Source organism: Bombina bombina, chromosome 3, assembly GCF_027579735.1.
Source record: "Bombina bombina isolate aBomBom1 chromosome 3, aBomBom1.pri, whole genome shotgun sequence".
Taxonomy (NCBI): domain Eukaryota; kingdom Metazoa; phylum Chordata; class Amphibia; order Anura; family Bombinatoridae; genus Bombina; species Bombina bombina.
The window spans coordinates 856,033,107-856,048,775 of record NC_069501.1 but is presented as its reverse complement, the minus strand read 5'-3'; the positions used below and the strand labels follow the sequence as shown (position 1 = coordinate 856,048,775).

Genomic DNA, 15,669 nt, shown 5'->3' with positions numbered 1-15,669 from the left:
TCTCCCTGAACAATGGCAAGGGAAAAAACAAAAACTCCCACACCACATTCTTCCTAACTGAAAGAAGGGAAGAATCATAAAAGAAGGTCCGAAAGAACCTCCATAAACAATCCCCAAAGATTCAAGGACAAAACAGAGAGAGAAGCCCCTAGCATAACTCCAAAAAAAGTGGCTACCAGGCTGCAAGAGGACAAAGGAGAGCAAATAAAGAAAAAAATTCCAGACCACCTCCTACATGGATCCAAAAGGAACCAATGTAAAGCCTTAAACAGAACTGGAGTCCCAGAAGGACAAAAGGTAGAACAAGACTACCTTACCATAGATAGCTAACTAGCACAGAGAAACTGAACACCCGTAGATCAGAAAAAACCCTGGGAGCAGAACAGGAACGGAAAAGTAACATCCTTTTACGCCACAAACGAAAGCCGCAGGCTTCCATCGGATAGGCATTCAGACTAAACGTCATACCATAGTAACTAACCAACCAAGTAGCTAGTAAACTAGCACCAGGACATTCCTGGAAAGGAACAAGAGAAAAAACGCAGAAAGCAGGGCAGACCAACTCCCCCCCTACTAGAAAACTGAGTAAGGGAGGGCAACACCCTGAACAATAAAGAATAACCAATCACCCGCTAAGGGAAGGTTCACGAACCAACTGCAAGGCCTCCCAACCTAAGGAAGGATCCTTTGGGAGACATAATACGTGATTGATGCCCAAACAGAGCAGTCAGAATTCCTGACCCCAACTCCGATCGAACTGTCCTATCACAGCAGCGACCGTCAATGTCCCAAAGGGCAAGAGAGACTAAAAAATCCCAGCATCGACAAGGCCCGAGATCAGATAACAAATCTCCAGCCACGAGTGCCTAAGGAAAAGAAGCAGGAAAGAGGCACCATCACCCAGAGAGACTAACTCGGGATGCAAGATACCTATCCTCCTTACCCCTCAGAAACCTGAAGGGAGGGTACACTGCAGACAAGAGAAACCCTCGACCCACTGAACTCCTGGAATCAGATGAGGAAAACTACCTCAGGAGGAGCTAACTGGATAGGCACAGTAGACCAAAACCTTTCAAACAGAGGGAAAACAAAGAAACCCAGGAATATTCCAGTAAAGAAATTCCCAGGAAGAACTTCCTCCATCTCCCCAGAAGAGAGAAAAAAAACTGCCCCAGTAGGAACAAGGAGATTTCCCCAGAAGCGGGAAAACAAGCCTACTACTGAACACCGGACAGACTATTAAAATCTGGAAAACGGGTTAACCAAAATGCCAAGTCAAATACAAGGAATAGGTATAAAACTGGACCCCAAAAACCAGGTGCCGGATCAAAACCAAAAACCTTGCGGAACAGCTACAAAGTAACCTGGAAATGAAAGTTGCACAAAAGTTGATGCATGCCATACCTCCATGGGGTCTTGAACGCTGATCTCTCATGAAGTATCCCAGTGGCTGCCTACTCAGCCCCAAAAGGGTGCTAAGATAACACCCACAAAGTCTGAAGACAAAGGAAGGACCCAAAAGAGACTCCACGATTGAGAGAATATGACAGTATCTAAAGATCCGGTCTGGATCAACCCTGGAAAACCTATAACTCAAGGAATTAATGAATTAACGAGCATCCTAAAACTCCTATCAGGCAACGGCAAGAGAGACTGCATAACAATCCCCCAGATCCCCAAGTATATAGGATCAAACTGAGGATACTGCAAGGAAAAAACAAAACAAAACAAAAAAAAACAGTCCCTAAGAACCGGGACTCCTCGACCAGATGACTGAAAGTCCTACCCCAAAAGCAAGGGGAAGCGAACTACAAATATACTGCAGAATTCGTAATCCCAGCAAACCACATAAGCTATGCAGGGACAAAACACTTAGTATTGAGTATGACCAAATATTGGACGCCCCAACAAGATGCAATAAACTAGGACCAGCCTCACATCTAGGATAGAAGGGTCTCCTATAACTTGCAGAAAACAAACTTGTAACAATAAGTAAGCAAACTTAGTACCCAAACAGGACCAGCCTGTTGTCAAGGATACAAAATGTCTGATATATACCTCAAAAGAACAGGAGTGAACTAGTACCCAACCAGGACCAGCTTGCTGACTAGGGTACAACCGAACTGTTCAAGGGTTAACTGAAAGTTCTAAACCCTAGCAAGGCTAGACTAAACAAACAGACAAATGACAGACAAATAAGCCCTGTGGCATAAACATTGTCTTAAAATATTTTTTATATTATATATATATATTTTTTTTTAAACTTCCGCCGGAAGTAACATTTATCGCAACCATAAAATCACTAGCATCAAAATACCAGAAAATAAAAATTTCCTAAAAGGAAAAATCTACAAACAGTCACGAGCTCCAAAATAAAGAAATAAAACACATCCTAATTGGATCAAAAGAAAGTAGGCCGCACCCGCAGGTGAACGCCAAAGAGGAATGGAAACTCCTAACAGGACCAGCCTGTCCGATATCCTAATCCTCAGGAGCTCAGAACTGGGATTTGACATACAAAAACAAGAGATGACCAGGAGTAGGATCTCATCCCTCCACTCGTCTAGCGCTGTTTGCCATCTGATTCAGAAGCCTGAGGATCCGTTGACAAATCAGAACTGGTATCCTCCAAGGCCGTCAACACATGCCGCAGCAGTAGACGCAGACGTGCTAGTCTGAATCTAAAGGCAAAATCCACCTCCGGCAGGGCATCTGAAGGCCCCGACCCTTATGCCTCAGAGGAAACCGCTTCCCCAGAGGAAAGAATGGTTAAGAGGACACGGATGAACTCTTTACTTGCAATTTGGAAGATGTAAGTGCACCAACGCTGAAGATATGGTGATGCGGAACCGTGCAGTAACCTCTGGTGGAAATAAACCTCCTTCCGGAGAAGAGGTAATGGTATACGGGACAACTGCCTGTAAAGGAACAGAATATTCTAGGGAATGCACCTCATGGGACACAGAATCCTCAGAGGCGGATGGCTCAGCGTTCTCTAACCTCTCATCAGAGGGAGATGAGAGCATTCTATTATGGCATACGGAACATAATTGATTGGGCTGGATTACCCTGGCCTCCCCACAATCTACGCAAGTAACAGAATCTGAATCAGAGAAATCCTTATCCGAATAATCAGAATCCTCCATAGCTTGATTTATTAAATTATGGACAAAAAGAACTGGCACCTTACACCCCCAATGGCTGGGGCACTCGCCACCTCGTATGACCCAGACAAGTAGAGAAACAGATCCTCTCCACCGGCACTCGGTCATGAATACAGAAATGGAGAACGACAACGTGACCACACCCAGTCACGAGGTGCGACATATAGTCCAAAGAAAAGCACGCCAGTCCACAAGAACTGCGTAGGACTACTTAAAACTCCCGTCCCATCTCAAAGAGTACTACCCTCCATAAGAGACTACTCCGTATTCTGCCGACAACTTTATGTGACGAAAGGCAAAGAATGAATGAGGGAAGTGGGGGAGGTATTTTAGCATTTGGCTGGGGAGTCTGTGACTCCTCCTGGTGGCCAGGTTCTGTATTTCCCAAAAGTAATGAATGCAGCTGTGGACTCTCCCCTGTTTTAAGAAGAAAATATATGCAATTAATACACAGTAAAAAAAAAAAAAAAACATTAAAGGGACAGTCTATATCTTGGTAATCTTAAAGTCTTACCTTAGATTAAGCTGCAAATAGCCTCCTGCACATTTTCTATATCATGCAGCAGGAATGGTAAAAAAAGTAATTTTAAAATGAATATTGTTTCTGGCCACTTTGAAATAGCTGCCAAGCTCAGCCCACTGATGACATTATAAGCTGGGCTGCATGTGGCATCCAATCACAAAAGGCTAACTAGTTCGATTCAACAGACTGTCAATGCCATTCAGCATTGTATGCCGTTCAGATTGTAATGTCATCAGTGGGCAGCCATTTCAAAGTGGCCAGAAACAATATGACTAAGGTGTGTCCCTTTAAATATTAAACTTTAATACAAATTATTTTTTTACGTTTAAAAGGTATTTGACTGTAAAGGGCTTCCAAGTGTGTGGGTGTGTGTGTATATATATATATATATATATATATATATATATATATAGTATATATATATACACACATATATATACACACACACACACACATCATGGTTTTCATTTTTAGAATAATAACTTTTCAGAGAATTTTTCCAGTTGTATCAGACCATTACTGATGTGGTCATATATCAGTAGGCATGCAAAGATAGATCATTGAATTAAATAAAATTATTGGGAGGTGAACTTTCTCCAATTTAATTGGTTAATCATTCATATGTGATCAACTTTTCAGCTGTACTTGACTGGAAGGATAAACATAACCATTACCTTAATAATAACAATTTAAATAGTTTTATTTAACTAAAACAATAATATATTTCATTTGTATTGCTTGCCCCTCCCTCCTTACACTTAGGCCCTTGAGCAGATCTATTCCACTCTAAACAATCTATTTATTGAGCTTCTTGAAACTTAGTATGGGTTGATTCTGTGTACATAGATTTGCAGGGGAGCAATCGCATTAAAGGGACAGTAAAATCAAAATTAACCTTTAATAATTCAGAAGGAATATGCAATTTTTTAACAATTTTCCAATTTACTTTGCTTATCTGATTTGCTTTGTTCTCTTGGTATCCATTGTTCAAAAGCATACACAGGTAGGCTCAGAAACAATGCCGTACTGTGACCTAGCTGGTTGTCACTGTCTCACCCATTGTGCTCAGCTAGGCCCCAGTAGAGCATTGTTCTCCAACAAAGGATACCAAAAGAATTAAGCAAATTTGATAATAGAAGTAAATCTGAAAATTGTATTGTATTGTACTGTATTCTCTATCGGAAACCGAATTTTTTTTTGTGTTCATAATTATGTCCTTTTAAAGGGATAGGCAACTGCTACCATCTGAAACACATGGAATAATAGATAAGTGGGTAAACAAAGGACTTTACAGGGTGGCGGATTTTGTCAGGGGAGGTTCTCTGATCACGTTTGCCAACCTCAAGGAAAAAAATCCAACCACACACACTACACTGGTACCTCTACCTGCAAATCTCATGAGCTATACACAGATATGGGATAACCCAACCACAACATACATTCACTACCCTAGAAGAAATTTGTAGATCGCCCAATAGAGGCAAGGGCACTATATCCAAACTATACCTCACAATTCAGAGTACAAAAAACTCCACTAAAGCTACTTTCCTTACACAATGGGAAACAGACACACAATTGAATTTACAGGTAGATGAATGGAGTCAACTTTTGTTTGAATCCTGCAGAGGACTAATTAGCACAGATCTTAGGGAGAATAGTATTAAAACAGCTTTTAGGTGGTATCTTACACCCATTAGATCAGCCCACTTCACCAAGGACAATTCTATCTACTGCTATAGAGGGTGCGGAGAGGTAGGGACGTACATTCACATGTGGTGGGAGTGTGTTAAAATAAAACATATCTGGGCCCAACTTAATGAACTCTTAGGCAATATGTTTAATGAACCATATTCCCTTACTATAAGCACTGCACTATTAAACCAGGATAGCCCTAGATTCAACTCAAAGATAAATAGACTCATCAAAATTATCTGCACGGCCACTAGGATCTGCATTGCCAGACACTGGAAAACAGGGGCACCTGTATGGCAGGTAGTAGACAAGATACAAGATATCTACAAGATGTCGGAAATTATAGCATGGAATCAGGGGGATAGATCATAGTTCCAGGCAATCTGGTTTTACTGGATAACACAGGGCAATATATAGAATAAAGGTGGAGGGTTGGACAGACTAGGACATACGGAATTAAGCATAAGTTTGGAGGGAAGCACCTCTAGGGATGATTCTCAGGCCATGGATAAACAGACCTCTCCCTCAAGTGAAGTACAAGTATGGATAGAGATAGATTCAGATTAGCCGAGACAGAGCAAGACCACAACTACTATTTATTATGATGCCAGGTATGGATTGGAAGAATTTCAAAATGTTTGATTATATTTGGTTTAATTTTTTATTTATCTTGTTTTTTCTATATGTAATTGCTATTTAAAAAAAAATGATGCTCCAGATTTGGATGGGAAGAGGGCTAGAAGACGCAAAATACTCGAAAGGAGCTAATGGACTTTGGTCAAAAGGCTGAGAAAAGCTAACAGACAGGAGGTAGACCGGTGAAGGTATTTTAGGATAGCTAGCAAAGAAGGAGGTAAAGCAAGGTCTACAACACTCCTTGGAGGCTAAATTTCTCGAGCCCTCCCACTTAGTTTCATTTGTTGCGGAATCTGACGGTTCACCAGATATCTTTCTATTTTGGTTTTCTTTTACTTACAATTGTTGGATGTCAGTTGGATGTTTATAACCGTTATGCTTCTTGGAACACAACAAAAAGACATTTATTATAAAGGGATAGGCAAGTCAAAATTAAATGCACAAATCAGATAGAGCATGTAATTCACTCTTTTGGTATCCCGTATTGAAAAAGAATACGCTCATATCCTACACTAGTGGGAGCTAGTTGCTGATATGTGTCTGCACACATTTGTCTCTTGTGATTGGCTAACTAGATGTGTTCAGCTAGCTGCCAGTAGTGCAATGATGTTCCTTCAGCAAATTTGATAATAGAAAACAACTCTCCAATGTACTTCTATCTAAATCATGAAAGAACATTTTGGGGTTTCCTGTCCCTTTAAAGTTTCTCAACTCTGTATGTTTATTTTATAACATTTTTGCTTTGAATAAGGGTAATGTTATTTCTGCAGATTCCAATTCACAGTTTTGAGAACTACAAAACCATTATTATGTGATAATATATTCAAGATAGAAAAATTGCCCAAAATAATAATACAGAAACTTCTGGGAGAGTATGACATTGTGAATGGATTAATGGAATTATGAATAAACCAAAAAATAAACATTACAGCCACGCAAGTTAGCATGGTCGTGATATTGCTTATAGCGGCTCAAGCAAACAATAGCTCGCCACTTGTAATCTAGTCCAACAATGGGTAACTGCATAGTGAAACAACGCTGCAGTGCACTTTCTTTTTTCTTTTTTTTTTTTTTTTAATAGTATTTTTAAAATTTTACAAGCAGTGATATAAATAGTATACATCTTCTTATCTAGACTCTGGAGTGTAGTCTCAATTTACAGAGCATAATACCATCAGATGCATAGAATTCTTATATACAGCTTTAGTTACTCCTTACAAAGTGGAATACATTTCTTTCTCATTCTCTGTATACCTATATATTAAATATTTTAATCCATTCAAAAAAGAAAGAAAAAAAAAGGGGAAAGGGAAAAAAAAATACAAAGGGGAAGTATAACAAACTTCCCCTTCTCCCATCTCTGCCCCCCCCTCCAATTCCCATGCCATAATAAATTCTATAATTTATTTATTAAGAAATTCCTCCCAGAAAAATTGTATCATATGATAAGTAGCCAAGTTATTCGCTTTCATAAAGGCATATTCCTCTAATAATAGTTCAGTAATTCTGGCAATTAGCATCTCTCTGTCGGGGGAGTGGGCTTTCTTCCAATTCATTGCTAGGATAGATTTAACACGGTTAGTATAATTACTTTGAGTTTACCTCTAGTTTTACAGATTCCCTTTATTGGTTTATTAAATAAGGCAGTAAATATGTCCAATTGAAGATCAGTTTTCTTAAAAATGTGTTGAATACAAGGGGTAACATCAGACCACGCATTTTTAATTATAGGGCAATCCCACCATATATGTTTCATGGATCTTGTTGACCCACAACCTCTCCAACATTGGCTAGATGCATTTGGGTAAATACTATGTAGTCTAGCTGGAGTTAGCTACCATCTAAGTAAGAATCTTAAAATTAAATGAATGTTTGACGATGAGGATGATCTTGCAGTATGAGAAAAAAATTGGAGCCACTATAGATTGTCCAAACTAGACCCTATTTCACACTTCCATTTTTGTATATATTTGAAGTTTTTAAGATCATTTGGGGTAGTTAGAAGTTTGTAACTAAAATAAATTGTACCCCGCTTACATATTCCAAGGGCTCCATGTACTAAGCAGTCAGCGAGCTACCCGCAACAAATCTCGCGTCAAAACTCGCAAACTGATATGTACAAAGCCGTCAATTGTGTTAAAACTCGCATCTTTAAAATTGCGAGCGTACTTATCCGCCAAACCTCGCTACCGCTCCATTTTTCACTGTAATTAGACACATTTGACCACCAACTCGCCAAAAAACGAATGTACTAAAAAATCTATTTGTCCGCTCGCTACAATTTCCGCTCCCACCTCGCTATTTTTGCCTCGCCACCTTTTAGGTGGCGGGCAAGGTACAAAACAATAGGAAAGTCAATCTAGACGCCAGTCTAGACATATATAAAAGGCAGTAATATCAGCATTGTACTTACAGCATAACTGGCGTCTAATTTGTCTCTCATTTCCATGTACATAAATTGCGCCCAATTTGTCGACTGTAATTAAAGAGTAATCTATTTAAATTTGTATTGTTAGTTGTCAATCTTTATAATTATTTTTATATTAATATTTATATATTATCAGATCCAGATGAAGCCATATCCAAATTGTAAATAAATATTACAAAAATAACGCTCTGTTATCACTCTTCAAAAAATTTTGAACAATAATAAAGTTGTTTAGATAAGTTGAACTTTTATAGGAGCAAAATTCTATTCCCGCGACTACTATGATGTTCGTGACACCTTGCATGTCACGTGTTAATAATTGGCCAGACAATTCAACTAAAAGTTAAGTACCATCAGCTTAGTCGCGGCGAGCGAGGCGTCAAATTTATCAACAATCCGCAACTGCTCGCGGCGGGCTAGACTTGTCTATTTATTGGGGGAATATTAGTACATAGCGACAGCGGACACCATTTCGCCCGCGGCGAGTAACGGCGAGTTTATCCGCGTCTACAATGACGGATGAATTGACGGTTTAGTACATGGAGCCCCAAATGCACAGTGTCTTTCAAAGAGGGTTAAAGGCCGAGTCAACCTCAACTTTTGTGATGTCACTCTATAAAGTTTTGCAGTTGTAAATATTTTAAGCATCTAGAAAAGTTGCCTCTAGCTATATTAGAGAGCTGTTGTTGAGGTTTTACTTTGCCTTGATCTAGAAGGTTTACTAAAGGGATTGTTTCATGTATATATTGAGAATTGAGATTCAGCATTAAAGAGACACTTAACCCAAATTTTTTCTTTTGTGATTCAGATAGAGCATGCAATTTTAAGCAACTTTCTAATTTACTCCTATTATTAAATTTTCTTCATTCTAGTAGTATCTTTATTTGAAAAGCAAGAATATAAGTTAAGATGCCGGCCCATTTTTGGTGAACAACCTGGGTTGTTCTTGCTGATTGGTGGATTAATTTAACTGACCAATAAACAAGTGCTATCCAGGGTACTGAAGTAAAAAATAGCAAGAGAACAAAGAAAAATTGATAATAGAAGTAAATTAGAAAGTTGCTTAAAATTGCACGCTCTATCTGAATCACGAAAGAAAAAATTGGGTTCAGTGTCCCTTTAACTGAGATCGGTAGCAATGGGGATGGAAAAGATGAGATATCCGGGTATTGAAAAACTATTACATCCTATTTTGTAACAATGTGATGTATCAAAGGGTATTGTTTCATAATGTTCGGTCTGCTTTCTGTTGAAATCCAGCAAAGATTTTTAATTGGTTGAAATTTTGTTAAGCTGGATTCTAAAGATATATAAGATTTATTGGCGGCATTCATTTGCCAATCTATTATTCTTTGTAATACTACGGCTTTATAATGATTCTGAATATAAGGAATACCTAGACCACCATTTTTCTTAGGGAGCTACAAGGTACTTTTATTCTAGGCTTCATTTTGTTCCATATAAAATAATTATTCTTTGAAGATTGGTACAAAAAGTATCAGGCAATTCGATAGGAACTGTTTGTAAAATGTATAAAATACGAGGTAGGACAGTCATCTTTATTGCTTGGATACGACGAAGCCAGGAAAGTGGTTTATGTTTCCAAGATTGTCAGTCATGTTCAATAGTTGTCAATAATATAAAATAATTTTGTGAAAAATATGAATCATCCGAGGTAAGATATACCCCAAGACTTTTTAATGCTTTATTTTTTCATTTATATGGGCTATTAACTTTATAAGCGTTAAGTGTTTGCAAAAATATAGAAGTACAAATAGCTTCCGATTTACTTTTATTTATTAGAAAGTTTAAAAATTACCGAATTCAGAAAATACCTCATCTGAAACTTTCATGGAGGAGGATGGGTTTGTAAGGGTTAATAATGCGTCATCCGCATAAAGTGAGATTTTATATTCCTGCTTCTTTACCAATATGCCACTTATATTTATATTAGAGCGAATTCTAGTAGCTAAAATCTTCATAGATATAACGAAAAGGAGGGGGGATAGAGGACAACCCTGTCTAATTCCATTCATTATATTGAATGATTCTGATAATAAACCATTGACTCGTACTTCTGCAGAGGGACATGTGTAGAGCTGGAATACACGTTAAATTATACCTTTCCCAAATCCGAATCTCTGAAGGGCGTGGTTTAAAAAAGGCCAGTCTAAGCGATCAAGCGCTTTTTCAGCATCCATTGAAAGCGTGATAAGTGGAATCCTCTGAGTCTTAGCATATTTAATTAAGTGTAGGACTTTGATAGTGTTGTTCCTAGCCTCTCGGCCCGGGACAAACCTCACTTGGTCTAGATTAATAATATTCAGTAAAATCTTGTTTATTCTGTTGGAAATAAGCTTGGCATATATTATATTTTTTTTATCGCTGTTCAGAATGGATATTGGTCTGAAATGTGCTGGATTGTTAAGATCCTTATCTGGTTTAGGAATAATCACTATTGGTGCTAAAAGATCTGAGAAGGTCTTATAATATTTAGTTCTAAAGCCATGAGGTCTGGGGCATTTTCCCTGGGGCAGTTGTTTGATGAACTTTAATATCTCTGAAAGAGAAAAAGGTTCATCCAGTTAATCTCTTTGAGCGGTAGAGATGGTGGGAACTTCTATTTCTGAAATATATTTCAGTTTGTCTTCTAAATATGTTGGGGATTTATTTTGTGGATCTAGATTATATAGTTTCTGATAATAATTTTAAAATTAATTTACTATATTTTGACTCCCTACCACAACATTTCCCTGTGTATCAGTAAGTTTTAAAACGTATGACTGCAATGTTTTCTTTTTAAGGGCTCTTGCCAGGAGTGAACCTGATTTATTCCCTCTATTAAAGTATATCTTCTTAAGGATGCTCTGCGTTGGGCCCCTTTATTTAAGAAGGAGTTAATAGCTTCCCGTTTCCCCTAAAGTTTTATATAGTTGTTCATCATAAGGATGATTTTTATAAGGTTGTTCTGCTATTTGTAAAGATTTTAATAAAGAGGTATATGTTTCTCTAGATTGTTTATTAATCCTAGTCTTGCTTAATAAAATCCCCTCAAATTACTTGTTTATGAGCTTCCCACCATATGGTGGGTGAAGTGTCTTCGCTGGAATTAACCTCAAAATACATTTCTATAGAGTTTAAAAACTTAAATTATGCTTACCTGATAATTTCCTTTTCTTCTGACGGGGAGAGTCCACAGCTGCATTAATTACTTTTGGGAATTCAGAACCTGGCCACCAGGAGGAAGCAAAGACACACCAGCCAAAGGCTTAAATACCTCCCCCACCTCCATCATCCCCCAGCCATTCTGCCAAGGGAACAAGGAACAGTAGAAGAAATATCAGGGTGAAAAAGGAGCCACAAGAATAAAAAATGAAATAAACGGCCGCCCCATATAAAAACATGGGCGGGGAGCTGTGGACTCTCCCCATCAGGAGAATTCTTTTTTTATCAGGTAAGCATAATTTAACAATACCCAAGCTATATAGAGGACACTAAATGCAAAAAAGGGCAGGTAGACAAGGCAACCCATTTGGAGGTCACCACAGCCCGATAAATCCTGAAAGGACCAAGTAACTGCCTATCAGCTAAAACTAGCAAGGCCCCAGTTAGAGAACGCTCAGAATCAGTAGATTCCACTGAGCACAAAACCTCTGAGAAGACAAGTCCCACAGGCTCTAAGCCCACTCTTAAACCTACACCCAACCCCAGGGAAGGGGACCTCTACATACCCCCTGAAGGGAAGAGGAAGAAGAAGACTCAACAAGAAATCTAAAGAACAACAAACTAGGGTAAAAGGAACCCTAGTCAAACTCCAAGCGCAATCCAAGGTTGCAAAAGGACAAAACCGTATAGAGAATGAACTCCAACGACCGAACAGAGAGAAGGGAGGAAAAAGCCCACCATGTAACGTCCCAACCCTGGAGACCTAGAGAGACAAGATAGACCCCATCCCTCACAAAGCGTGCAATTCACACACATGAAAGAGCGACCGAGGGATAAAAATGACTCCCGGGAGCCGCCTAAAAATAGCAACATAAAATCTTATCGTGCTCCAGATGAAGCCACAGGCTTCCCTTTGCAACAGAAGATTAGCAGACACCAGCCGTCAACACTAGCCAACCAAGCTAGGAACTGCACCAAGACTCCCACAGAGGAAATATTCCAAAGGAGTGCAGAAACCCACTCCCTCCCAGGAAAAACAAGTAAGTAGGAGAGCATCCAAAACCAGCAGAGAAAACACCCTGCTGAGGAAGGAAACACTGCGAAACCTCCCACCTAGGGAAGGATCACAAGATCTAGGTAAGATACGCGATCAAGGCTCAACCGAGCAGACAAACCTCTGACCTCCTCTCCGAGGCCACGGACTCAGCACCAAGCGACTGGCAATGTCCGAAAGCCGGGAAATAAACAATTCCCCGGAGCACCCAGATCCTCAGTAAGGAAAAAGAAGGGGAACTAAATTGAATGGCAACGATGGGTAGAGCAAACTCCACCATTTGCTAACAAGCCTGGCATGCTAACCAACTAAGCTATGACAGACCATAGGACGAGCTTGGGTTCCAGGACCCAGACACAGATCCTTTCCCTACAAAAAGGGACACTCCCAGGTAAAAGAGAGAGACTACACTGAAACAAAAGTGATAGCACGATACCAGGATCCAATCCTTCATGACATCCTGCACAGAAGGCAGGGGGAACCCCACTGAACAGAGGAAGACATCCGGGGCACTAGGTGGATACTGTGTTATGCCCCAATCTCCCTAAGAGGAGGAGAAAAGCAAAATATAACCGCTCACCCGCCCACAGGCATGGAGTGTGCGTCAGCAGACAGCTGGCAAAGTCAATACAGAATGTAGTGGAACCATCTGGCTGCAACAGCCGGCCCAGTAGAAAAACAAACAGCCATCGAGCACACATTTAAGGTGCAAATAGCTGCAACAGATTGCAACTGCAATTTCCCGCTTGCTAGGCAGCTAAACCACCCATCAGGCTATTTCCAAGTCTCTGATAAGAGAAAAGCAAAACCACTCGAAATGGCAAGTGGAAGTCTCAGAATGGGAAGGACTGAACCGCCCAGGACCCATCTAAGAGATCCGGTCAGATATCCAAGACAAGAACATGTCCGGAAAAAACGGACATCCAGAAACCGGAGCCGGCCACAAGGTATTAACCCCTGAGGAACCCTAGAGATACCTTATACGGAGGACCTGTACCCTAGGAGATGCAACAACAGCCACATCCAAAGGTCCTTGGACACTGGACGTTTAGTAAGCATCCCAGAGACAGAGAGCATAACTCCTAAAGGCTTGAGGAACAACACTCCAAGTCCAAATACTAAGGAACTCAAAACTAGATAATCCAGTTTGAGAAGATATAATAGTCTCCAAACAATCCTTTCAGGATCAACCTCCCAGAAACCCCTACCGCTCAAGGAATTAACTATGGACGAGACTCACAATTCCTTGCGAGCGACAGATAAAACTGAGACGTCTAAGGGCTAGTTTCCATTGAGGTGGTAAAGTTTGGAAACTGGTGGTAAAAACATTTATCTCCATTAAAGTTTATGGAGAATGTTTATGTTAACACCAGTTTACAAACTTTACCACCTCAATGGAAACTAGCTTTAAATAAGGGCAGCTCCAGGAGAAAAACGGATACAAAAGCATTCTCCAGAGCCCCAAAAATATAGGAGCATACGAGAAACAGTAGGAGGAAGAAAAAGGCCATAAATGCCCGAACTTCCCGAACAGATGACCCCCTTAACCAGCCTTAACAAGGGAAAAAAAGAAGCCTAAGACACCTTGGCCCCTCAAGGGACAGTTACCATCGTCAAGGTCTCATAAAAGACAATCCAATAAGAACACCATAGAGGAGATAAAAAAAAATCCCCAACCTGGTACCCCAGTTGTCCAAGGAGTCATCTAAACCTCCAGTCCCATTGGGAATGGAGAACCCTAGCTCTGAGGTCAAAGGTCCTCCGGAACCCTCAGAGTAATTTTTAGCAGGATCCGCTTCTGGAACCCCGTCAAACAATCAGGAACAGGACAATGAGGACTGAGTACAATCCCTCTGATTCCGCACCCAAAAGAAGAAACGAGAACCAGCCTGACGTCTAGGAACGAAAGACCTCCTCTACCATGTTTTAGCCCTGCAAGGGGCAGAGCCTCAAAAATTATTGAAAACTCATGGATGTTCCTCTTCACGAAAATCTTTAGTAAAGGCGAAAACATTATTCAATCTGAAGAGAAACCAAAGTATAACGAACTCCTCATCCGAGTGAGCAACTCACCACCCAACCAGGTCAGCCAATCATACTGGCACCACGTGGATGATATAGACCTTAAGGAACAGAAATTAGTGCCCGACCAGGACCAGCGTGCTACATAGGCCACTCATAACTGACCCAGGCCACAGAAAAATCGAAACCCCAATAGGAATCGACAAAAGGAACTATAGACATACAATGTACTAACACCTTAACATGCAACTTCCGAGGAAGTGCCCAAGTGACCACGAAATCACTAGTATCAAATTCCAGAGAAGAAATGTTTCCAACAGAAAAATTATAACAGACATGAGCTTCTCAAACAGAAATAAAATACATCCTAATCGGATCAAAGAAAAAGAGGGCAGCACCCGCAGGTGGACGCCCAAGAAGAATGGGCACTCTAACAGGACCAGCCAATCAGAAACCCCATTCTCCCGAAGCTCAGAACTGGAATCAGATACCCCAAACAGAAAAGTCAATTGGAGACAAAAAGGAGATTAACTTCATCCCCACATGTCGAACCCAGCTTGCCGTCTGGAACAGAAGCCCGAGGATCCCTCAACCCATTAGGATTGGGATCCTCCAGGACCGCCAAAACATGACGCAGTAGGACACGAAGGCGCGCCAGTCTATAACGAAAAGCAAGACTTACCTCTGCCGGGGCAACTGACGACCCCGAGGGTTGGGCTCCTAAAGTTTCAGAGGAAACCGCTTCCTCAGATGGCTGATCTGACCCAGACGATCCCACGTCTGACGAGCCCTGGTTAACAGAACACGGACAATATCTCAGCAATACCTTCCTCTCTGGAAGATGCAAATGCACCAACGCCATAGATATGGCCATGCGGAACCGTGTCATAACCTCTAGAGGAAACAAGCCACCTTCTGGAGAAGGGGTAACGGCATTAGGGACACCCGCTTGCGTAGCTAAAGAAGGTTCTAGGGCAAGCGCCTC

At 40.5% G+C, this 15,669-nt stretch overlaps 1 protein-coding gene and 1 non-coding gene across 2 annotated transcripts in view; both read right to left on the bottom strand.

Annotated features, from left to right (window-relative positions):
- STK24 (serine/threonine kinase 24) overlaps positions 1-15,669 on the bottom strand; it is a 280,157-nt gene that overhangs the window by 60,062 nt on the left and 204,426 nt on the right. The window lies entirely within an intron of this gene.
- LOC128655109 (U5 spliceosomal RNA) lies at positions 14,592-14,704 on the bottom strand. Its single transcript, XR_008401664.1, has one exon. It is a non-coding gene; the product is annotated as a U5 spliceosomal RNA (small nuclear RNA).